At 45.5% G+C, this 26704-nt stretch overlaps 1 protein-coding gene across 29 annotated transcripts in view; it reads left to right on the forward strand.

The window, feature by feature from the left end:
* The window catches only part of si:dkey-205h23.2 (CUGBP Elav-like family member 6), a 149529-nt gene that overhangs the window by 69735 nt on the left and 53090 nt on the right, over nt 1-26704 (forward strand). Inside the window, exon 1 of one of the 29 annotated variants that reach the window (XM_034296925.1) lies at nt 3707-4535. The exons of the other annotated variants lie outside the window; for them this stretch is intronic. The gene's annotated coding sequence lies outside the window, so the exon portion shown is untranslated. Of the gene's footprint in view, nt 1-3706; nt 4536-26704 lie in introns of those variants that run through there. 29 annotated transcript variants of the gene reach the window in all.

The following is a 26704-nucleotide window of genomic DNA, read 5'->3' on the forward strand; positions in this document are numbered from 1 at the left end:
CAGCATGTTTGAAAACCTGCCTAATGTAGAGACAAACATTGAAAAGTTACCAGATTTGAACTTACCATCCAATCTATCTCAGCTAGGGAAACAGACAGAGGCCTGTAGATTTGCCCATTTTATTTGCCTAAGTCTTGCCAAAACGCTGGAACATAAAAAAAACAATGTATTGGAACCCTTTAAATACATCCAACTCACTTGCTTGTACTCTCTATAGTGAATTGGGTCTTGCCTCGCTGCTCATTATTGTGGCTAATTTATTTCTTTGTCGTGTTTATAACATCAGACAGCTTTTGATTATGCGATTTATAATTGGCTAAATGAACTCATGCATTCAGTTTGTCACAGTCTGGGGAAGTGAACCCAGCGTGGTAAAGCAGCATGAAGAAGCAGCATGAAGAAGCAGAATAAAGAGCCAAGGCCTTTTGGTGATAAGACTTTTGGTGATCCACAACACTGCCCCAGTGAAGCAAAGTCACCTCTGGGAGAGGAGGGCTACATACGATCATCTCCTTGTGTTCTTTCACATGCCAATAGGCCTGGCCTCCTCCCTGTACGCCTTGATCTGCCAGACTTTGTCCTGGCTGGAGCGTATTCCACCGACGCTCGGACGCTGGATGAAAATCGCAATTAACTCTGTTGTCAGTGGGTCATCTCTGTGATTGGGAGGGGCTGGGGGGTGGATGAGGAGGCAGGGCAGAGCTGGGAAATGGGCCAGTCTGGTTTGACCCTTCTGCCGCTGGTCGGTCCGCTGGAGTCCAGCTTTACCTCCAGTACTGCGGGCCTGGCCAGGGCAGCTTCCTGAAAGTGGGCTTTGGTCTCAAAGGAGGGGTCACTAAAACCACTATAAGAATTTCCCTGAGCGTGTTCCAGTGTGATTCGGACCGAGACATGCTGATTTTCTCCAGTTGTAATTTTGCGACGAGGCGTTTAGCGATGTGGTGGGAGTCCATATGGCATGACGCAGAGCCGTGTGCTGTGGAGAGAGTCGGATGGGAGCGCTGGGAGCGGCCGTTAGCTGGCCACTGACGGAACCCAGCGAGCAGACGGACGTGGTCTGGGTGTGCAGGTCACCTTGACAATGCAATGACATGCCTGATCCAAGGCTGTCTAGGCTGCCTCTGTGGAACAGCCTCTCTGGAACGGCCTCTCTGGAACGGCCTCTCTGGAACGGCCTCTCTGGAACGGCCTCTGGATCAGCCTCTGGAACAGCCTCTCTGGAACAGCCTCTTTTTATGCTCTCTCTTTTTATCCTCCCTCACCTCTTCCTCTTGTCTCTCGCCAGCCTCCCTCCTCTCTCTCTTTATCCACGCTCTCGCTTCTCTCTCGTTCTCATGTCTCTCTCCTCTCTCCTCTCTCTCTTTCTCTCCTCTCTCACCTCTCTTTCCCATGTCCCTCCTCTCTCTCTTTCTCTCCTCTCTTGCCTTTCTCTCTCACTCCTGTCTCTCTCCTCTCTCTGTCCCTGGCCCAGCTGTGTCCGTCACGCTGACCTTCCCCTCCCCCATGTAGTCCACTCTGTTCTGAGGGGTTCGTGATGAACAATAAGCGGTGAACTGGCCCTCCAGTGCTCCTTTAGTGTTCCCTTCATCCCTTCGTCCTGCTTTTCATCTTGGCATTCTGTTTCTTCTGGCCGTCTGTGGCTGATGAGACATCTGAGCGGCTGCCCTTTTGTCTTGCCCGATGATGAGGCTGTGAGCGCGGAGTGGCGCAGCGCCGGCCTGGGTCAGCCTCTGATGGAGGACTGCGGAGCAAACAGGCCTTTATTGGTGGGAGGAGAGCCATTCGTCTCGGGGCGTCCGGGATGAGAAAGTGCGGCAAGAGACAATTACATCACTGTCAATCATCGCGGAGCTCTGAAAGAGAAAGAGAGAGAGAGAGAGAGAGACAGGAGGGAGAGAAAGCGAGGGACAGGAATGAAAGTGAGAGGGGACAGATTTAAAGACAGGAGAGAGAGAGTCACAGCCCTTTCGCCTCACCTTCCTCTTTTCCAGAGGGATTCACTGGAGGGGGCACTGTTTGTCTCTCTGCCTGTCTGTCTGTCTCCCTGCCTGTCTGTTTGTCTCCCTGCCTGTCTGTCGGGTGGCCTGCCTGCCTTCATGTCTTGCTTTCTCTCTCTCTGTCTGTCTTCCTTATCTGTGTGCCTGTCTGTCTACCTGCCTGCCTGTCTGTCATCCTCATCTGTCTGTGTGCATTTGTGTGTGTGCGTAAGTGTCTGTCCCAGGCAGGCCTCACACTGAGCCTGTTTACAGCAGCCATCTCATCTAGCCCCAGGCCGAGTCCCTACCACATTGACACCACAACACGACACCAGCGCTGCTCATAGCCTCACAACATTAGTCCTCTCAACCCCTATGCACAACAATACCATTCTGATTGCAAATGGAGCATAAAGAACTCCTAGCAGCGTAGTGTTTAGGAAAATAGTTATTTTTACTCCCTTTTCGCAAAGCGGGCTATCGCGTGTCAAGGCTATTTTATTAGCAGCTTTAAAATGAACCTCCAGCGTTTTTCTCTCATCTCCCTGAAAAAGCCTGAAAGCCCACAGCATGGCATCAGATGGGTTTGTCAGCGCTAATGTTAAATGTCTCTCCCCATGCAGGGTACTCATTGCTCTTTATTAGGGATCATTGCACTGGCCAAGCATCAGTGTTAGCATTCAAATGGTAGAAATGAATTCCCGGGATCGGGTAAAAAGGTGAACATAATAATAAAAATGTGTGTCTGTTCTTTTTCTATAACCAGTAATGTATTATTTTTTTTTTACTGGTAGGAGAAAATCCTCTGCGCATCTGAGATGTGAATTGTCTTTAGCGGTAGGGTCAGGCTGGCTCATTTTACAACCAGTGTCCTCGGCGTGTGCTCATCAGGCCCCGCAACACGGCACATTCTGTCTGCTCCACTCCTCTGGCGCTGCGCTTTGTTACCAGCCAACTCTGACCCTGTCCTGCCACCAGCAAACAGATACTTCATCGCAGCGGACAACTTCTGTTTGAATACATTATGTCGACAAGGAAGAAAGGAGGGAGGGAGGGGCGGGGCTGACCAGACGAAGGATCTGAGCGGATATTAACACCACTCAGAGAGAAATATAGATGGAGGAAAGGGAGGGGGGAGACAGAGGGATTAGAAATAGAAATAAGAGACAGAGGAAATACACAAAGATAAGAGACAAAAGGAAGAGAGAGAAAAGACAGAGGAAATACACAGAGATAAGAGACAAAAGGAAGAGAGAGAAAAGACAGAGGAAATACACAGAGATAAGAGACAAAAGGAAGAAAGAGAAAAGACAGAGGAAATACACAGAGATAAGAGACATAGGAAAGAGATAGAGATACGAGGCAGAGGAAATACACAGAGATAAGAGACAGTAGAAAGAGACGAAGGAAAGAGATAGAGGAAAAAGAAATAGAGATAAGAGGCAGAGGAAATACCCAGAGATAAGAGGCAGGTGAAATGTGCAGAGATAAGAGACAGAGGAAAGAGATAGAGATAAGAGACATGGAAATGGACAGGCAGAGCTGATGAAGAGAAAGCAGTGGGAGAGGGAGTGAAAGTGATACACCATTGTACAGGCAGGAACCCTGTTAGATTACTATGGCTTTACTGTTTTCCTATAGAACGTGTGTTTGTACAAGAGGGAGGGAAAGAGGGTTGGGGGGGGGCTAGACACATGGCTTCTTCACTGACAAGCCTAAGAGAGAGAGGGGGAAGCAGAGACAGAACACAGTAGACAGCATAGAGTTTAGACTCTGCAGACAGACAGGCATTCAGATAGATAGATTGACAGGCAGACAGACAGACTGGCAGGAAGACAGGCAGGCAGGCAGACAACAGACAGATAGGCGGCTCAGAGCCACAAAAGGTCCTTTTATCCCCTCCCTCCCCCTATTGCTTCAAAACGTGCCTGGAAGATGTAATCCTTGCCAGGCCTCTCTGTATTTAGACCAGAGGAAAGGCAATAGAAGCTTTAAGAAAGGACCTTGTGAATGTAAGCTGTGTATACAGTAGGATAATCCTGGTGTAGTGTCGGATAGTGCATTGCTACATTAAGCTACGTCCATTCCCCCCCAAAAAAATGAAATCTCACCAGATTGTGACTTTCCGTTTGCCGGGGCCTCCGTCTCCCCTACGGCAGGTCCTCTTCAGCCTGGGTAGTACGAGCGGGAACGGAAAAGCAAAGAGAGAGATACAGAGAGGGAGACAGAAAGAGGAAACCAGAGGGACAGGGTGACAGAGTGGAGGAGAGAGAGAAGAGGAGTCAATGAGGCTGCTCATGGTCTGGGATCATAATCACCGCTTCGCACCCCAGAACCGCCTGCCTCCCTGCCTCCCTGCCTCCCTGCCTCCCTGCCTCGGGCTGCGTAGGGAAGGATTAAATCTGTTTTATCTCCGCAGTCTTTTTTTTTAGGTTACAAAGAGCACGTCCCTTTTTTTCCGGCTGCAGTGAGACAAAGATCTTAATCGGCGCTGACCATAATCTTCCGGAGTGGGACCACGCTGTTCTTCAACATACAAAGAACCAGCTGATTGAAAGGGTATGGATGCGATGCTTCACCAGGCCTGGGTGGGAGATCATTGTTCCCCAAGGTGGGGGGGGGGGGGGGGGTTGTGGGTGGGGGATTCTGCATCAGGGTCCTGCTCAAGTCTCATGGTCTCTGATGGAAGCCTCAGAGATCTCCGACTGAGGGGACAGTACGACGAAGGCAACGCGTCTCTCCACCAGGAAGAGCCGTTGATGGAGACAAAAAACGTTTTCTTCTTTTCCTTCTTCTTCTGTGACTGTGCAGGGCTGAGATGATCACTGCCACATTCTCTTCATCGCTGAATGTTCGTATCTCTGGCTGTTCCCCCTTTCTTTTGCCATCTCCGTCATTGGCGCTTTCTGTTCATCTATTTGCTTTCTCAATATAAACTCTGCCTATCTGGTTCCTTCACTCTGGCTGACTTTGCAGATGAATGCTCCGTACACAAGCAGACGCACGCACACACGCACACGCGCACACACACACACACACACACAGAGGCCCCATGAGTCACACGGCTTTGAGAAAATACGCCCACCGAAATCCATAAAAATGTCACTAGTGTAGAATATTCAGAATCTATTTGTTTGACTTTAAATATACGAGGGGCTGCTGCCACTGCAAGCCAGGCAGAGACTGGCACGACAGTGTGTCTTAGATTGGGGCAGTCATTTGAAAACGGCAATGGCGTCTGCTACTGAAATGTGACATTCCGCAGAGGGGGTGGGAACAACACGGTTTGAACACGCCACGGCGACGGCTTGAACAACGCGCTCTGTAGCGAGGGTTTGAACAACACGCCACGGCGACGGTTTGAACAACGCGCTCTGTAGCGAGGGTTTGAACAAAACGCCACGGCGACGGTTTGAACAACGCGCTCTGTTGCGAGGGTTTGAACAAAACGCCATGGCGACGGTTTGAACAACGCGCTCTGTAGCGAGGGTTTGAACAACACGCCACGGCGACGGTTTGAACCACACACCACAGCGAGAATTTGAACAACACGCTCTGTAGCTAGGGTTTGAACAACACGCCACAGCGGGGGGTGTGAACATCACGCCGAGGAGACAAACCCATCCTGAGAACTTTGTGTGATCCTTATCACTGTAGAAATCTCCAGCCTTAACAGCAGCACCGCTGCTTGGTTTTACCAGGCTAGCACTCCTCGCTGAAAGCCAGCAGCGGCAGGCCCATGGATTATTCATTCCAGCTGTGTGTTTGTGGAGCAGGTTTGGAAAGCAGATATTGGGTTTGATTAACCGTTTCAAGTGTGTCACGTGTCTACGGTCGGAAAGTGAAGAGAGATGTAGTCTCAGAGTGCACGTGAAGCGTGTTTGTGCGTTTGTTGTAACGTGTCATTGTTAGAACTAGAGGGATGGCCTTTTCACAGAGAGATGTTTTTTTCTGTTCGAACCCGTTTCATTGCGTGCTCCACACTGTCTTAAGTACTGTCTTCAGGGGAATTGGATATGTTCTTTTATGGAGTGATAGGCGTAGTTTTATTCTGCTTCATATGTTTTATATTTCAAAATGTGCTGACTTGCCTCCATAAAGTTTAATGTTTTTTTTTTTTTTTTTACCATGTTCCTCTGAATAGTGGTGTTTGGTATTAGACAGAACCCTAACTCTAATGATGGATATCTGTAAATACATTTGGAAACGGGGCAAGACAACATTTTGGAGAAGTAATAGAAAAACCAGCTCTCTCTCCTTCATTGTCCGTAGTACCTTCTTCCCTTGTTCCCGCTCACATATTCTCCCTCCGTTTCCATAGCTCTGTATTTATTCCTTGAAGACAAAAAGGATGAACGGGGAAGTTGATTAAGGGAATGAAAATATATTCCTCTGAGCTGAAGCTCAGTGTGTTTCAGTATGTTTCACACTCATGGATCTTTAAACCTTGATGGCTACCCAGTTTGTTTCAGAACAGTGGAACGATGCTGGAATAGAATGTTTATTCATCTGTTCTGTTCTTTCAAAATAGTTAACCTGTCTCTCTGGAGCCTACAGCCAGTGTTTATGGCATCACACACAAGCACAGACAATCACTTTGCCTCCCAAAATATAAATAGCCTGTGTGCCTGATGTTACTGTACTGTTTGCAGAAAGAGAGGGCTCTGCTGGCCCATGTTTGGAAAACAAAACTCAAGCGGTTGGTTTGATTATATGTACCTGGAATTTATCAATTTGTCAGAATGAAAGCTAACGACTTTTCCCATCGACCCAGACCTGTTTCCTGCCATTGATTTCAATCTAGCAAGAAATTCTTTTTTAAATGTTTTGAATGTATCGTTCAGCCCCTGTGAGGACCTGAGATGTGGTTGTTGTAGTGTAGAACCTGACATTACATGGTCAACTGCTCCAGGCACTGGAGTTCTCGAGTGGCAGCAAGACACATCTGTCTCCCAGCTCACCCCACACCTCACCATCAAATTAAAGGAGCTATCTCCTGTTCTCCTGTTCTCCTGTTCTCCTGTTCTCTCCACTCTCTCTCCTCTTCTCTTTTACTCTCACATTTTTAGGAGAGAAGTTGCTAACAACAAACCATACTATACTCACCCCCACCTGGCTTCATTTGACATATTATCCCTTGACCCCTGTATCCTTTGGAAAATAGAATGAAAAACGGTGTCCTCATTTCAAAGGTAAAATGCTACGTAGTGATGAAGAGTAATTTTGTCAAAAGTGCAGTCTGGATGTACAGAGAACAAACAAAATGGTTGATCCTGTTTTGTTAATGCTGATGTCGATTAGTAGCCTGTCTCTTCTCCTCTTCTGTCTTTTCTTCTCTTCATCTCCTGTCCTCTCTTCTCCTCCCCTCTCTTCGTCTCCTCAATTCTCCTGACTTCTCTTCTCTCTTCTCTTCTTCTCTCTTCTCCTCTGCTCTCCCTTTCCTCTCTTGTCGATAAACTACATATTGCATTCTGTTTCAAGTGTTACAAATCTCTTGTAATAATAGAATAAAATATGTATTATTCATTGTGTATGAGATGATGGGAAAATGAAATATGTATACAGTGTGTGTGTGTGTGTGTGTGCTGTTTCAAAGCCCTGGTGTCTGTTGACGGGGAACGGGACCTGGCATCTCGTCTCTGGTGTCTTAGAGGAGTATGTGTGTGTGTGTGTGTGTGTGTGTTAGGGGGATTAGCAGAGGAGGTCGGCTTGGGTGGCTTTGTACAAACAGGAGACCCAGCAGTGTAGTTCAGTCCGTAATGGGCCTCTGTCTCACCAAGAAAACCTAATATCTAGAAAGAAAGAAGGGATCAAGGTTGAAGGGGGAGGGATTGGAGGTGAAGGAGGGGATGCAGGGAGAAGGGGAGTCATAAGGGGGTGAAGGGGGGATGCAGGGAGAAGGGGAGTCATAAGGGGATGAAGGGGAGTCATAAGGGGGTGAAGGGGGGATGCAGGGTGAAGGGGAGTCATAAGGGGGTGAAGGGGGGATGCAGGGTGAAGGGGAGTCATAAGGGGGTGAAGGGGGGATGCAGGGTGAAGGGGAGTCATAAGGGGGTGAAGGGGAGTCATAAGGGGTGAAGGGGGGATGCAGGGTGAAGGGGAGTCATAAGGGGGTGAAGGGGGGATGCAGGGTGAAGGGGAGTCATAAGGGGGTGAAGGGGGTGAAGGGGGGATGCAGGGAGAAGGGGAGTCATAAGGGAGTGAAGGGGGGATGCAGGGAGAAGGGGAGTCATAAGGGGGTGAAGGGGAGTCATAAGGGGGTGAAGGGGAGTCATAAGGGGGTGAAGGAGGGGATGCAGGGAGAAGGGGAGTCATAAGGGGGTGAAGGGGGGATGCAGGGTAAAGGGGAGTCATAAGGGGGTGAAGGGGAGTCATGAGGGAGGAGGGTGAGGAGAAGGGGGAGGAATGGAGGGTGAAGGGAGGAGGGTGAGGAGAAGGGGGAGGGATGGAGGGTGAAGGGAGGAGGGGGAGGAGAAGGGGGAGGGACAGAGGGTGGGTATAAATGAGCATTACTTTTCAATGGAGCAGCCATTTAGTACCCAGGTGTGACTGACAAAAAGGTTTGGGATGTGATTGTCCCACTTCCCTCTGAAGACTACAGGAACAAACATAGGGTGTGGGGGGAAGTTACCAATTCTGTCTCGGCACCTGCAATTCTGCCTGGGGAGAGGGTGTCGTGTGTGTGTGTGTACACAGAGGGGGCTGTATTGGGATGCGGGTATATTTAAATTGAGATGTTAACAAATGTAGTCAGACACCTCGCTGCCAGCCAGCTATATGCAGAGAGAAAAAATAGTTTCCATTGTTTCATTACAAGACATCTGTGCTAGTAGGAAACCTCATGATATATTTATGATGGCGTGTAAAATACGCTATCATTTTGGGAGCACATTCTGTTTTATGTTGGTGATTTTCAAGTGTTTTTTTATTGGCCCGAGGGCCTATGTGAATGACTAACATAGAGAGTAATGGCTTCATCCTAGCCCAACCGAATTAGTTTTTTTCCTCCTGTCTAGTGAATACGAAAACAAAATATAAAGAAATGATAAATAGCCACGACCCAATTACTCTGGCATCACCATATTCAGGAATTTATGTTTACATTATCAAGATGTACTGCTAGCTTACTCTGCATGATAATGCATTACCACAGAAACAAATGGCATTTACATTTTCTCTGGGCAGTGGAGAGGTAGCTATGCACATTCAGGTCCACATTCATCTACCCCCCCTCCCCTGACATGCTGTAGTAATGGGAGGCCCTGACCTAGAACCTCCCTGTCAGACCATTAACAGGCTCCGTGAACACCCACACAAACAGGCGCATGTACACGCACACACACACACACACACACACACACACACACACTCAAACATCACCCAGGATACCACTGCTCAGGCAGTTACAAAACACCCCCAGAATAAACAGAAACAAGGCAGTTACGGAACAGACCGTCCCATGTTGTCTGCTATGCTGTGGCTAGGCCAGAGAAAATAATGGAACGGGGGAAATGATTTTTCTAATGACGCCCAGTCTGTTTCTGGCAATGGAGGAATTGAGGAATCACAGAGCACTCTCATGATCTGCAGGTATTTTGGACGGGAGTCGGCGCTTAGTAGTTTGGCCAGTCCAGTAGAAACACGTGTGGTACAAAAGAACCGGCACGGGCTTAGATGAACCGTGCCGCCTGATCATGTTGAACACGGAGAGTCGGCCGAGCCCAACTTTACGGAATCACCCGGAGCCAACGGCCTCGGCACACACAGACCTGCAACTGCCAATCACAGCCGCCTCGAGCTCTGCCACGGACTCGCACGAATACATTTGCATGTATTTGCTCGTTTAGCAGGCCCACTTGTCTCTCCCTCTGAATGGCATTTTCCTACCTCCCCCTCCCTCCCTCCCTCCCTCCCCCCTCCCTCTCTCCCTCGTTCACCTGATCCTTTTCACTGGTTGATAAGAGCTGGAGAACAACGCGTTTAACTCTCCCTGTGCAAAGGGCCCTTCATGTGAAGTACGCGCGTGCGTGTGTGCGTGCGTGCGTGTGTGCGTGCGTGCGTGTGTGCGTGCGTGCGTGTGTGCCAGGGTTCGTGTGAATTTCAGTTGTAGACACTCAATTCAGGAAGTGAATAAACGACAAATACAAATAAATAGCCGTGTCAGTATGAAACCTCTCCTTTTTTATAATCCGAGACAATTGTAAATAAAATATTGTTTTTATTATGGAATAAGAATTTCAGATGACTTCCCCAACTGACTGACTTCATTTAAAATGCACTCCAATTCTGGTGGGTTCATAAACTGTATACTCTCAAGTGTTTACGTCCTCATACTGTAGACGTTGCATAATGAACAGAATGGGCTAACAGTCTGAAATGACGGTTCCATACATACAGCACTCTTTCCTTCATTACCCTATGCAGAAAACACTATCATTATCCTTAACCCGCTGTGCGGCGCTCTCTATTGTAATAGTCAATTATTCAACTGTTGGTCTGTAGTGTGGAAAGGATGGAGAATTATCTGCTATGCTGTTTCACCATCAATCAGGACATTGCCGTCTAAACCTGCGTGCGCCAGCATCACGACTAAATAAATCAAGGGGCCAACCCCGTGCCCTGAGCATGGGTTTGGGGAGCCAGTAATTGGCTAGCCTGTTTTCTTCGGTGTCTACTTGAAGTAGAGCACACCGTCTGCTGTTGCTTTGTTGCTTCTTTCTTCTCTTGACTTATTTTGTTCCAACAATCCTGGCCTGATACATTATTAAACATAGTCTTTGGTCCTTAAAGCAGGCTGTGATTGCTGATGAGTTCCCGGCTGGCAGGCAGAAGGCAGCTCAGCTACGCAGGTGAATGGCTTCGGGCTAGTTCCAGAGAAATACTGGAGCTATTCCACAGGTGAGGGGTTATACTAATGTAAGCTACAGAGAGGAAACATTAGCATAAAGGGAAATGAATACGGGGACTAGGAGCTTAGAGCTCAGACGTCTCAAAGGATACAGAAGTGTTTGCATTTTAGTGTGTGTGCGTGTCTCAAACTCCTGGGAGCGCTTCCCAGTGATCAGCCTCCCTGCTGGTCTGGACACTTGGCAGAGCTCCCTGTCACCAAGGCCACATTCTACAACGTGTGTGTCTCAGCCTAACACACACACACAAACAAACACACACACACACACACACACACAACCAAAGGGCCTCTGCTGTCCTGTCTCATCCCATTTACTTTCAGGCTTTTATTAGACTGCTCCAAAAACATTTCTCCTCAGAGTGTTAACGGCGAGCTATTTAAACCTTCTTGTCTCCCCCAGCCATGCGGGCTAGCACTAGCTGCCACGTTCGCTAATGACAGCCGTGAGAAGACGTAGGTAGGGGGTCGGACAGAAACACAGGACAACAAGCCCAGAGGAGATACGCAAAAGGCTGGCTCATTACCTGTACACAAAGTGTTAATGTTCACAAAAAAACAATGTAGCATCCCCTATCCCTAATGCTCCTGCTGGCTGGCGGCTTGTTATGGGACTTAATGATGTCAGCAGATGGCCGTGGTTGTTGATTAGCCTAAATGGAAGACTAATAAAAGTGTATGAATGTAATTAATGACCGAGGGGGTCTAATGAAGCAGAGAGGGGGGCAGAGGAGCTCTGGGGGGAGACATGGTAATGGTACTATCTGGAAACACTCAGAGGACTAGGAGTGGCACAACAGCACAAACAGCTAAACAGGCATGGGACCAAACACCACAACGAAGCCCCAGATCACCACACCTCACCATTTCTCACCACATCTCGCAACACCTCACCAGACCGCACAAAACCTAAACTCACCATACCACACCTCACTGCTCCTCACCCTACCAGATCATACTTAACCATACCGCAAGAACACCTCAACTTATCATACCCCACCTCACCTTACCACACCTCACCACTCCATGCCTCACCACAACTCATCTTACCACTCTCTGCCAGACCACACAGGCCTCATGTCCACAAATACAATTTGCCCTCTTTCCTCACAATCAATCATTCAGTCCATCAAATGTATTTATAAAGCCCTTTTTACGTCAGCAGTTGTCACAAAGTGCCTTTACAAAACACCTTAAACCCCAAGGAGCAAATAGCAGTAGTGTTGAATTTCAGTGGCTAGGAAAAACACCCTAAGTTTAGGAAGAAACCTAGAGAGGACCCAGGCTCAAAGGTATGACCAGTCCTTTTCTGGCTGTGTCGGGTGAACATATTAAGAGTACAAATTTAAATAATTAATGAATGCATGTGAGTCCAGAGTCTATTTAAACCCAGTCCAGGTCAGAAGCATGACCAGATGAACAAGGACAAGGACAACATGGGGGAGGGGGAGGTGTCAGCATAGTGTCAGCTGAAATCGTCTGGTATCATCTTGATCTGCAACACAACCAGGAGGACTTTGGACAGGGACAGCAACGGGTCTTTCAAGTCAGGTACACCTCAGGTGTGGGCCAGGACCTCATGTCCTCCTAAGTTTAAAACGGCAGGAGACAGGGAATATTTAGAAAATGCATTCCTTATATCTACAAAGACTGACCCTTCTCCCCCCAACCCCCAGAAAAGGACTGGTCATAATATATTAGCGTAAGACCTTGGGGCTGAGACAGGGGGGTCCGGTGACACTGTGGCCCTATCTGGGGGAGGCCCCGGACAGGGCCCAACAGGCAGGAAATCACATTTCCAAGCATCAACCAAAGGGACACCCACCAACCGCAACCACCCTGAATGAGGGCCAAGTTTTGCCAGCAGAGCAACAGAGAGACAACAACAAGCCAGTGACTCCACCCCCAAATGGCACTGGAGGGAGGGCATCCCAGTGGCGATATGAGCCCATCTGGCAAGACAGCAAGGGTGGACAGTAACAAGCCTTTCTTGTCACCTTCACGCCCCTGGGCCAGACTACACTTAATCATAGACCATGCTGAGTCTTGAGTAGACACTTGAAAGTTTGCACTGAGTTGCATTTCTAATCTTAATTGGCAAATCATTCCACAGTGGTGGAGATCTATGAGAGTATGCCCACAAGAACCTGGCATTTTCACAGGGGTGGGTAGACTTTTTATATCCACTGTACGTATGTATGGCTGGATCGTATCAGCAAGGTAAGTAGGAGCAAGTCCATTGATTTATAGGTTAACAATAAAACCTTAAAATCAGCCCTAACCCTAACAGGCAGCCAGTGTCAAAAGGCTAGTACTGGAGTAATGTGTTCACATTTTTTTCTTCTAGTTAGGATTCTAGCAGCCGTGTGTAGCACTAATTTAGGTTTATTTATTGATTTGTCAAGGTAAACGGATAGAAGAGCATTGCAGTAATCTAATCTAGAAATAACAAAAGCATGGATTCGTTTTTGTGCATCAGTTTTTGATAGAAAGTTTCAGATTTGTGCAATGTTTCAAAGATGAAAATAAGACATTTCATATGTTCATCAAACGAGAGGTCAGGGTCAAGGGTAACGCCAAGGTTTCTTACAGTTTTTTGGGATACGAGCATGCAGCCGTCGTAGGTTCATAGTGAGATCTGCTAACAACGCTCTTTGTTTCTTGGGTTCTAAAACTAGCATTTCTGTTTTTCTTGAGTTTAAAAGCAAGAAGTTCTCTGTCATCCACTTCCTAATATCTGAAACGCATGCTTCCAAAGTAGCTAATTTGGGGCTTCTCCATGCTTCATTTAAATATATAACTGTATCAGCATAACAGTGAAAATTTACATTTTGATTCCGGATTACATCACCCAGACGCAGCATATATAGTGAGAACATTAATGGGCCCAGAACCATGCCTTGAGGAACACCAAAACATACCTGTGATTTGTCAGAGGATATGTCATCCACACATACGAACGGATATCTTTCTGATAAATATGATTTAAACCAGGCTAGAACATGTCCACGTAGCCCAGTATGGGTTTCCAGTCTCTCTAAGAGAAAGGAGTGATCAATAGTGTCAAAAGCAGCGCTAAGATCAAGAAGCATCAGGACAGCATTTTTTGTGAGTTTAGTACACATCCAGAGAAAAGGGAGCAATTTATTATGTTCAACATTGGCTGACCTAATTTTGTTGGAATCGGGTCTAGCTGACAATTTGTGTGTTTAGAACTCATACGGGATACGGGATCGAAAAATGTAAGTGTCCCCATTGACACCTGGTCTGGTAGGTTCAGGACATTCTCAGCACAACTGAGATTTTGTGGACTATAACTATTCAAGGAGGAGTCAGTTATTTGTTTTCTAATGGTGATGATCTTATCATCAAAGTAGTTCATGTATTCATTACAGCTAAAGTGAAGACCTACTTCACTTGTTGAGCGTTGCTTTTTTTTTTATCGTTTGATTTGATGAGCGAGCTTTTAAGAATATCAAGAAATCTATTTGTAGTCCGAGAATTTATAATACAGCTTTTGAAACTCATTGTTTGCGGAGCAAGTGGATTTCTTGTTTTAACGGTAAATGTAATAAGAGAGTGATCTGATATTCCAGGATTTTGTGGAGAAATTATCAGATCTACAATATATATTTCTCATGACAGGACTAAATCTAAGGTATGATTGAGGCGATGTGTTGGACCTGAGACATGTTGGATAAATCCCATTGAGTCAAGGCTTTTTGAAGAGGGTCATTGGACTTTTCCATATGAATATTGAAATTGGCAAAGATTAGAATACTATCTGCGATGACTATAAGGTTCAACAAGAATTCTGGAAACTCATTGAGGAACATTGTGTATGGCCCGGGGGGCCTGTAAATAGCTACGTAAAACGATTTATCAGCCTGGTAAACTTTCATGAGTAAAACTTCAAAAGAATGAAAACCAGTGATGTGTTTGAGAGTACATTTATATTTACTGTCATAAATATTAGCAACACCCCCTCCTTTTCAGGATGCAGGGGGGATATGATCACTAGTATAGCCAGGAGGAGAGGCCTCATTTAGGGCAGTGAATTCATAAGGCTTTACCCACGTTTCACATAAACTAATAACATCTAGTTTATGATCAGAGATTAATTCATTTACTGCAACTTCCTTTGGAGCAAGGGATCTAACATTTAGGAGTCTCATTTTGAGATGTGAGGTGATACAGTCATGTTTATTTGTGACCGAGGTGGAGGAAGGCTTTGATATTGTTAGCACTACCTTGTTTAACATTTCTCAGCCAGGAACGAGTCAAAGTGGCAATTGGCAAAACTGTACTAACTACTCTGGCTATGCTATCGACAGACTCCACTATGCTAGCAGCCTGCGGCCTGACCTGCACCCTATCTAATGGTGAGGCTATAAGAGTGAGACTCCTGTCAATGTTCCTAGATAAAAGAAGAGCACCACTCCAGCTAGGATGGAGTCCGTCGCTCTTCAGTAGATCAGGCCTGGCCCTATTTCCGTGTGAGTCCCAAAAAGAGAGCCAGTTATCTACAAACTCTATGATCTCCTGCGACAGGCAGAACTCAGTTTTCAGCCAGCGATTGAATTGCGCAAGTCTGCTGTAGAGCTCGTCACCACCCCTAGCTGGGAGGGGGCCAGAGACAATTACTCGATGCCGACACATCTTTCTAGCTAATTTTCACACTGATGCTATGTTCTGCTTCGTAACCTCTGACTGTTTCATCCTAGCTTTCGTTGGTGCCAACGTGAATAACAATATCTCTGTACTCTCTATACTTGCCAGTTTTAGACTTCGCTAGCACCAGCCCCAGATATGCGGCTACGTCGGTGGCTCTGCCCCCCGGTAAACAGTGTACGATCGCCGGCTGATTCTTTAGTCTAATACTGGTAATGGAATCGCCGATGACTAAAGTTTTCAATTTTTCCGGGCAACCGGTAGAACATGCCTGCCGATCATTCCCCTCCAAAGACGGCTCGGGCCTTGATTCCGACTCCAGTGGGGAAAACCTGTTGAAATTCTCAGTCGGCTCTAGCAGTGACACAGGTCTAACTGGTTGACGGCATTTCTTCCCAGTGACCAAGAGAAAGTTCTTGCCCGGCTTAGCCAGGGGGCTAACAACATTGTCGTTTCTTTCTGCTGGCACAGACGCTGTTTTTTCCATTTTTACACTAACATAATCCTTGCTTGACATTTGCGTATGAAGCCAAGCTTCTAACTCTGCTATCTTTACGTGAAGACGATAGTTCTCCGTGTTGTAACTACAACAATCACAGTGATAAGGCATAGTAATGGTACTTAGCTTCGGGTGTTAAGGGGTGAGTAGTTCCATTAATTATGTCCAAATTGAGTCCCGGTGTAGAAAAATTGTTTAAAGGTCAACAGATAAAAATATTTCGTTGGTAAACTCTTAAAGTAGAATTTAACCAATTAGTTTATATAGAGTAAATTCGAATATTCTGGCAGGTAGGCAGGTAGGTAACAGCAGGCAACGTACAGCACGTCAACAATCCCACAAAACCTGCAGACAGACACTAACCACTCACTGTCCCTGCATGCTTGTAGAGGGAAAGATAGAAATGGGAGAGTCTGCCAGACCGAGAGAGAGGCAGTGACGCAGGCCTGGCTCATAGCAGTTAATACCTCTATGAACTGTGCATGGGTCAGAAGTTCAGGCTACACACACTGAGCAGGCACTAACTCCCTTTATTGTCGTTGGGGCCTGGCAGACAGACAGGTATGTTATGTGTGAACTGAGAGTGTCAATTAATAATAACTGAAGTACCACTCTGTAGTATCTCTATTAGACTGGTAGTCTGTATGTTCTTCAGACTGGTAATCAGTCCAGTCATCAGAGTGGTAATCTGTATGTTCTTCAGAGTGGTAATCTGTCTGGCCTTCAGACTGGTAATCTGACTAGTCTTCAGAGTGGTAATCTATCTGGTCTTCAGACTGGTAATCTGTCTGTTCTTCAAACTGATAATCTGTCTGGTCTTCAGACTGGTAATCAGTCCAGTCGTCAGAGTGGTAATCTGTCTGGTCTTCAGAGTGGTAATCTGTATGTTCTTCAGAGTGGTAATCTGTCTGGCCTTCAGACTTGTAATCTGTCTAGTCTTCAGAGTGGTAATCTATCTGGTCTTCAGACTGGTAATCTGTCTGTTCTTCAAACTGATAATCTGTCTGGTCTTCAGACTGGTAATCTGTCTAGTCTTCAGAGTGGTAATCTATCTGGTCTTCAGACTGGTAATCTGTCTGTTCTTCAAACTGATAATCTGTCTGGTCTTCAGACTGGTAATCTGTCTGTTCTTCAAACTGGTAATCTGGCTGGTCTTCAGACTGGTAGTCTCTATGTTCTTTAGACTGGTAGTCTGTTGGTTTTTCTGACATGTAGTCTGTCCGTTCTTCATGCTGTACTATTAGTCTGTCTGTTTTTCTTACTGGTGGTCTCTCTGTTCTTCATACTGGTAGTCTGTCCTTTCTTCATACTGTACTACAGTAGTAGTCTGTCGGTTTCTCTTACTGGTTGTCTCTGGTTGTTTCTCTGTTTTTCAGACTGTTAGTTTCTCTGTTATTCAGACTGGCAGTGTACCTGTTCTTTGGGCTACCTTCACTACGCAATAAATTACATGCAACTATCTCTCTCTCTTTCTCTTCCTTGAAGCCCTATACGCTATTTGCGGATTGTCACAGTGTTAATACATTCCACCTAAGTTTTCCTCCATCTGCTTATGCGTGTTTGAACAGTGAAAACCGCACAAAACAAATTTGAAAAGGGAACAGCATGACACTCTTACATATTTTCATAGCCTTATAATGCTCTATATCTTATCAATATTCCTCCTGCTATCAATATTCCGTACCACAAAGAATGCACACTTATCAATTCAAATATTTATCAGGGCTTTGATATGAATACAGCATTAACCAATGCAGTATGCAGGGCAAACCTAGAGGATTTAGACAGTCCTAAATCAATAATATGGTATGATGTTTTCATGACTTGCCACAAAAAGTCTAGGGAGGGTGTTTCACTTGAGCTCTCGGGAAAGCTCATGCTTCAGAAGAGTTGTATATGGTCAAAACAACACGGAGCAGAAAAATGCTTTGAATTCTTTTTTGCATGGTAGCATTTGTCTTGCACTCCAGGAGATATGAATTACTGTAATGAATGAATACATTTAGAGCTTTTACGTTATTTTGTAGTGCGGCAGAAAACAACATTTTATTACCTACCAGTGTTTTGGGGGGGGGGGGGGGGGGGGGGGGGGGGGGGGGGGGGGGGGGGGGGGGGGGGGAGCAAAGATGTGGCATTTGATGTACAAACTAATAAAATGTGATGGGACTCTCTTCAGCTGAATTGTAAATTGATGTATTGTGCATTTTAAACCGTATATGTTTTCTCATGTAGTCTCCATACATCACTGGTAATGTTCCTATGAGCAGCACCTATTTGGCAGATGGATCCAACAGTCCACCCAGATATTGTCCCAGTAACAGAGAACAGTGTAATGACAGCCTCATTGATGATGATGAGTTCTATTCCATTGCGCTGAGATCCAGTCCAATTTCAAAAGCAAATTCAGCCATTTGTCTTCCAAATAATTGTGGCACTTTATCAATCTGCCCAGTCTTTTATTTATCACTTCGATTGATGTGATCATTTTCACAAACAGCTCCAACTACCAAGGCACTTTCAGCAAGTGTGTGTGTGTGTGTGTGTGTGCATGTTTGTGTGTGTCTGCATGCCTATGTACAGGGAACTGGTGACTGTGTTTTCTTGTGTGTGTATGTGTGTGTACTTGTAAATGCGTACAGTATTTGTAATGAGAATGTTTTTTTCATTGCCAAGACAAAGTGTGCCTGTGCTTTGTGTATGTCTGTGCAAGAATTTGTGATTTGCCTGTTTGATGAGTGGTTTGATGTCACTTTCTTAATATTGCCTATATAGCCGTGCTCTACCTCTCCCCTGTATGTCAGCACCTCCAGGCACCTCCAGGCACCTCCATCTACCCAGCCTCCCATACCCCTGCCACCCCTGTTCTGCTCTTGCTCCATGCTCTGTGATAACTCACAGGTGACTCCTCTCATCAGTGTCAGGGCGCATCAGCCGGAGCTGGGGTGGAAATTCACCAGGTACAATGGGAGAGAGGAGGAGAGGACACGCCCGTAAATCTGACAGATGCATCTGGCATCGTTACTCCCTCTTATTATTCTTCCTCTTTTCTGGCTCCTCTTATCCACCCTTTTTCAGTTCCCTTCCTCCAAAAGAAAAAGAGTAGTTCTAGTTGTGTTAACTAATATCAATAGTAGGACTAGTAGTGTTAACTAATATCAGTAGCTGGACTAGTAGTGTTAACTAATATCAGTAGTAGGACTAGTAGAGCGTTAGATGAGGTCAGTAATTGGACGAGGAATGTTGGGTAATATCAGTAGTAGGAATAGTAGAGCGTTAGATGAGGTCAGTAATTGGACGAGGAGTGTTGGGTAATATCAGTAGTAGGACTAGTAGTGTTAACTAATATCAGTAGTAGGACTAGTTGTGTTAACTAATATCAGTAGTAGAACTAGTGTGTTGGGTAATATCAGTAGTAGGACTAGTAGTGTTAACTAATATCAGTAGTAGGACTAGCGTGTTGGGTAATATCAGTAGTAGGACTAGTAGAGCGTTAGATTAGGTCAGTAATTGGACGAGGAGTGTTGGGTAATATCAGTAGTAGGACTAGTAGTGTTAACTAATATCAGTAGTAGGACTAGTTGTGATAACTAATATCAGTAGTAGGACTAGCGTGTTGGGTAATATCAGTAGTAGGACTAGTATTGTTAACTAATATCAGTAGTAGGACTAGCGTGTTGGGTAATATCAGTAGTAGGACTAGTATTGTTAACTAATATCAGTAGTAGGACTAGCGTGTTGGGTAATATCAGTAGTAGGACTAGTAGAGCGTTAGATGAGGTCAGTAATTGGACGAGGAGTGTTGGGTAATATCAGTAGTAGGACTAGTAGTGTTAACTAATATCAGTAGTAGGACTAGTAGTGTTAACTAATATCAGTAGTAGGACTAGTTGTGTTAACTAATATCAGTAGTAGGACTAGCGTGTTGGGTAATATCAGTAGTAGGACTAGTAGAGCGTTAGATGAGGTCAGTAATTGGACGAGGAATGTTGGGTAATATCAGTAGTAGGAATAGTAGAGCGTTAGATGAGGTCAGTAATTGGACGAGGAGTGTTGGGTAATATCAGTAGTAGGACTAGTAGTGTTAACTAATATCAGTAGTAGGACTAGTTGTGTTAACTAATATCAGTAGTAGAACTAGCGTGTTGGGTAATATCAGTAGTAGGACTAGTAGTGTTAACTAATATCAGTAGTAGGACTAACGTGTTGGGTAATATCAGTAGTAGGACTAGTAGAGCGTTAGATGAGGTCAGTAATTGGACGAGGAGTGTTGGGTAATATCAGTAGTAGGACTAGTAGTGTTAACTAATATCAGTAGTAGGACTAGTTGTGATAACTAATATCAGTAGTAGGACTAGCGTGTTGGGTAATATCAGTAGTAGGACTAGTAGTGTTAACTAATATCAGTAGTAGGACTAGCGTGTTGGGTAATATCAGTAGTAGGACTAGTAGAGCATTAGATGAGGTCAGTAATTGGACGAGGAGTGTTGGGTAATATCAGTAGTAGGACTAGTAGTGTTAACTAATATCAGTAGTAGGACTAGTAGTGTTAACTAATATCAGTAGTAGGACTAGTTGTGTTAACAAATATCAGTAGTAGGACTAGCGTGTTGGGTAATATCAGTAGTAGGACTAGTATTGTTAACTAATATCAGTAGTAGGACTAGCGTGTTGGGTAATATCAGTAGTAGGACTAGTATTGTTAACTAATATCAGTAGTAGGACTAGCGTGTTGGGTAATATCAGTAGTAGGACTAGTAGAGCGTTAGATGAGGTCAGTAATTGGACGAGGAGTGTTGGGTAATATCAGTAGTAGGACTAGTAGTGTTAACTAATATCAGTAGTAGGACTAGTAGTGTTAACTAATATCAGTAGTAGGACTAGTTGTGTTAACTAATATCAGTAGTAGGACTAGCGTGTTGGGTAATATCAGTAGTAGGACTAGTAGAGCGTTAGATGAGGTCAGTAATTGGACGAGGAGTGTTGGGTAATATCAGTAGTAGGACTAATATTGTTAACTAATATCAGTAATAAGACTAATAGTGTTAACTAATAGCAGTAGTAGAACTAGCGGTAATAGGACTAGTAGAGCGTTAGCTGCTAGGATTACTGGTCCTGCTTTGGTTCAAGATTGCTGACTGACTCAGTCTAAGAATACCAGAGCTTCTGCTTCCCACTGCTAAATAACTCTATCTCAGAATACTAGATCTTCCCCACTGCTGAGCTGCTCAGTCTGTCTGGGCCAGTGGGGACTATATTCTGTGCCAACTATTTTCCAGTAAGAATCACTATTGACGTTTTGACATTTTTCACAGCACCAGTTTGCCTTGCAATGGCACAGATCATAAAGTTTTCACCCTTTTCCTGTCACACAACGCTATCCCTTCTCTGCCAGCTTATTTTGCTCTCATTTGTGGAAGAATTAAAGTAGAAAAATTATACTGAAACATCAGCTGAAGATTTCTTGAGGTCAGCTTGAAAAGTAGTACACATACACATTATACCTTTAGCATGATCATGGTGGTATCTGGTTCTCAGTGCAAAGTTAATACCAGAAAGGGATGGGTAATGACTCCCAAGATGTTTTCTAGAAACAAAGCTGTGTAAACCTGCATGAGAGGGAATTATGGTTGAAAAATGTATTTTGAAGTTCTGATGGCCTGAGTGTCTGGAGGTTGGGGGTGGATGGTCTGGATGGAAAACGTCTGGGCTAAGAAGTCATCCATAGTCACACAGGTGAGTAATCAAGAATAACTCCCTAGAGGGAATGATGGGACAGCCCATCATTCTCTGTCTGGCTTAATGGAGTGTTAATGCTTAGGCCGAGGGCTAGCTGGTTTGGTACAGTTTCAATACGTACACCGAAAGGATAGCTGGTCTCCTTGAGCTCCTTGTAATTGGTTGTGATGTTCTGTGGCAACATGTGGTGTAGGAGACTTTTGATGAACCATTTGGATGTTCACTGTGTGGAACATGATGGGTGAAGCAGGCTGAGCCACATTTAGATCCAGGAGGTATTGAAGATTAAGTTCCTGAAGATTCCCCGTTATTCCTGGCTGAAGATAGAAGCAATTGGCACCTATGATGTATTGGTCAGTACGAGGCCACCCCAGGAAAGCCTGTGGAGGCTGAAACAGCTGCCATCCAAAGAATGTGGGAGGATGTTGGGCCATGAGCACAATGGAGCAATACAGTGTAGCTAATCTAGTGATAACCGGTGAACTGGATTGACTTTAGGGAAGATTGACAAGGAATTGAATGGTTGCACGCTGGACTGTGGACCAGGATGGAAATTTTGGACAATGTCTCTGAGTCTAGTCATAGTTCCACTGGAGGTGGAGTCAAAGGGTATGGTGATAAAGGCCAGGCCAGCCTGGCAAAAGTCAGGGGAGGATGAAAGTAATTACATAATTCATGGCATTTCTACAGTTTGAAAGACAGGAGCTGTCAAATTGTGGGCCCGGTAGACAGTGAAAGTTGACATTAGCATGATGCAACAGTCTGATGCAATCTGATAGCCTGCCCTCATATGAGCTGTTGGAAATGTCATCCTGGACAAACTTTCAAATTAAGTTAATTGCATAGCCTAATGGAATGTGTCAAAGAGCAGCGTTTTTATCTAAAATGACTCCTAACATGAATGAAGGGAGAACAGGATTGTAGAGAGAATGCTTCAGACTGATGATTAACTTGCTCTAAATGGCACAATGTAGCCTAGCAGCTGTAAGGTGACTGATGCCAGCCCATCTAAAAAATATAATAACTAAGAAATTGGCGCACAGGAGATGTGGAACATGAACTGCTTTGAGATTAATTACTGCACCAGTAATAGATGAATTGTTGGGACTCTGAGAAGAGGTAAAATTTCACAGCTCCACCGAGGATTGAGGCATGTGGCTTTCATGGGGCCTGGAGATGCTTTATTGCATTCGGCAAAGGTGGGCTGTGGGTGTTTGTGCACTCTTGAGAGTGGGTCATGGACACGTTGGAGTGAAACATATCAAAGCTGGCCCGACTTGACAAAGAAGTTTAGGGAAGGTAGCTTGCTGCACCAGAGGGTGTGCTGGAAGACAGCAAAAATCAACAAACGAAATCAGTGTTTAAACGTTTAATGCCAATATATATGGTCAAGAGATGAGCAGAAGGTGAGGTAGTTTGTTTTTATTATTTATTTGTAAAAATGAAGAATATCTAGACTTGGTCATATACACTCATTTGATGACCTCAGTGTTGCAGTTGTCCGCGCGTACTGAAGGATCGCTAAAGCAAGATGAGACCAGTAAACACAGACAGTGCCTTCCAAGTTCCCGGGTGAATTTACATCAACCACGCGGCTTCCAAGCAAGAGGGGAGGAGTTGTAAACCAATTGATTGCTGAGAGGGGAGGAGATGTGTCTGTTTCAGGTCTGGTCTTTGATTTCCCGATCTTTAGAGAACAATACACGTCGTACCTCTATTCCAAATGAGTGTAACAGGCAGCCGGCTGTAGCTTGCTGTGTAGTCTACAGTCTGGCCCAGATACGTGGAGCCCAGCACGGCTTTCCCTCCCTCCGCCTGGTCTCCCTCTCTCCTGTCTATCTCCCCCTTATATCCCTGGCAGAGATAGGAGTGGTGCTGTACCATACACGTCTCATAAAGCCTCCTGTCACTTTGACTAATTTGTTAGTCTTGTCTCACCGTGTCGAATGTTCACCACGCCCTCCCCCCTTCCCCTCCGCTGCATCACCCCAGGCTCCCCCCAACCCCCAACCCTGGATAAAAACAGGGCCATAAATGTAACGTAGTGTGGTGGCCGCTCTCTGGCTGCAGTGATCTATCTGCTACCGGACGAGAGAACGGGGGCTTTATGAAGCAGAAGATAACATGACAGATAGATTCTTCATCCCAAAGCCCTGGCTGTCTGACTCTGTCCCACCTCACAACCAAGACCTGCTGGGTAAAAATAGAGAGAGAGGAAAGGAGAGCTGTTATAAATTCTGCTTTCTATTTGGCTCCACTCAGATGCTGTGTTCAGCTGGGCCCTCAGAGGACCAGGGAATGATAGCGATATGGAGTGAGTGCTAGTTTCACACACCGGAAAACAAACGACAACAACTACCCCATGTCTGAGGGGAATCAATTACTTGGTAATTATGGAGCGGGGGGGACAGAATTTAGACACAAAAACACAAACATGCCCCCCCCCCACCACCACCAGATCACACCAGGGAATACGTTCCGGCTACAACCAAAGTTATTTGCTGTGTTTTCCCCCCAATCTTCTCGTCTTTAAATAGGAGCTCTGGCTGAGTGCTAAAAATAGCCCCCCCCAGCCCTTTGTCAAGCTGTCAGCACCCTTCTCTCTCTTCCTCATGTGGAGGCAGACATGCACTGGGGGGCCCCATGTGGCTCTCCTTGTAGAGCACGGTTCTGGTAATGTCAGGGTTGTGGGATTCATTACTATGGGGGACCAGAACAAAGATTTGAATGCTTTACTGTAAATCATGCTGGGCGGCAGATAATCTAGTGGGGCGGATTGCCTAGTAATTAGAGGGAGATAGCCTATTGTCAGGAGGGAAATAGTGTTGTGTTTAGAGGCAGGTTGCCTAATGGTTAGAAGCAGATAGCCAATTGTTTAGAGGCAAATAACTTAGTGGTTAGAGGCAGATAGCCTAGTGGTTAGAGGCAAATAGCTTAGTGGTTAGAGGCGGATATTCTAATGGTTAGTAACGAGCTAGGTAACTAAAGGTTGCTGATTCTAACCCAATACGATTTTTGGGGAAAATAAATGTTTCTGGTTAAAACGATGTTGAAAAGACCAATTTCTAATTATTTTGCTCAGTGGGAATCCTCTATCCAACAAGATTAAAATATCTGTTTTTGTATACGTTAGCAAGGCACTTTGTCCTAATTGCTCTTGTAAGTTTCTCTGGATAAGTGTTTGCGAAGGAGAGTTTGGTCCATGTTAGAGTTAGGGAAAGTCTCAAGAAAGTCCTCACAAGTATAGTAAAACGAGCGTACTTGTTTCCTCATATCTCTTTCCTGCAGAACACTCTGTCAGGTTGAGGAGGAGGATGGGAGTGATGGGGAAGATCTGGTGGAAGAAAGCCTCAGAATAGACGGGCCAAGTGTCAGCTGGGTTGCCTGTACTGTACCCTAAAACACAACTAGTTATTTCTCTCTGGCAGTCCCAGAAAGGTCCGTCTGAATAAGATTAATGTTGTGTAATAGGCTGTAAATAGGCTGTAATAGGCTGTAAATGGCATCAAAAGCTCCAATGCATGTTCAGATGGAGTAGCCAGAATAAGAGCGTGTTGGACCGCAACATTCTGTAGTAGTCCAAATCGAAGCCAAATTGTGTAAGGAAGAGGAATGTGAGTCATGCATCATAGGCCAGGCCTAAGGGATGAGGTGTACTTTTTAGCTCAGCGTTAATGTGCCCTATATTTATGCAAATACTAATCAGGTCATAGCTGTCATATTAAACTAATCGGAAAAATAATTCATGAAAGATTAGACTAGATATTGTAAAACAAGTGTTGTTCAGTTTTAGGCTGTGAGAATCTGGCTGGGCCTCCGTAGGTGACAATAAATCTGGTCAAAGGCCTCACGCACACGCACACACACACACCCACACACACACCCCCACACACACACAATGTAAACAGGTAGTTCCTTCCACATTGTTGGTTTTCCTCTCCTCTGTGACAAGTTGTATATATTATAACGGAATGAGAAATATAGACCAGCCCCTGGAGATTACAGAGATGGAAAAAAAGTGAAAAGGAAGAGAGAGTAGCGAAAGATAAAGAGAGAAAAAGATGGTGGAACCGGGAGGGAAGAAATGGTGAGTTGGAGAAAGAGGGAGTTAGGGGAAGGGTGAGAGAAGCGAAAATATCGGAAACCCGAGAGAGGGAAGGAAAGAAATAAAGATAGAGATGGAAAATAATGGAAAGAGGTGCTGGTATGTATGAGCCCAGCCAGGGCTATGTGCTACGTTCCCAGGCAAGACCGCCTCAGCTGCCTATTTGTCAGCATTGATCAACCCATTAAGAGGCTGTGGTGGGAAGCATATTGGTTTTGGAGGCCAAAGGGCGAGAAAGAGACAAAGATAAAGCAAGGGGGGATTTGCTGAAGTCTTTTGAGCTGGGCTGCTATCATCCTACAGTATATATGAGGTTCATTTAGTGTGCAGCAAGTTCCTCTGAGGGGCTGAACTATGTCGTGTGTCCCAGGGCTCCCTATGGAGACTGTAGTGTAGGTTTTATCTTGGCTGTACAGCTCTGTCCTTTCTCTAAGGGGGCCTGAAAGACAGGCTTGCCAATCAGACACTTACAGGATGTCATCCGTCTACCTTGGAGTCTGTGTGTTTGAATGTGTGTGTGTGTGTGTGTGTGTGTGTCCGCGTAGGTCTATCTGTGTGTCCAAGCCCAAGGGTTCTGCTTCGTCTTCCGTCTCCAGCCTCTGATGAATTCATATAATTAACTCTGGCTTAATCTGCCCGCTAATCCTGCACTCAGTAATAAGGGATTAAAATGTCACCTAAGCCACCTGCTGTTATTGAGCCCAGAGACTTGTATGCCCGCGTGCGTGTGTGTGTGTGTGTGTGTGCGCGCGTGTGCGCACATGAGAGAGGAAGGGACAGAGAAAAGGAGGATCAGGAGTTGATGCAAGCCA

Source organism: Esox lucius, chromosome 2 (assembly GCF_011004845.1).
Source record: "Esox lucius isolate fEsoLuc1 chromosome 2, fEsoLuc1.pri, whole genome shotgun sequence".
Lineage (NCBI taxonomy): Eukaryota > Metazoa > Chordata > Actinopteri > Esociformes > Esocidae > Esox > Esox lucius.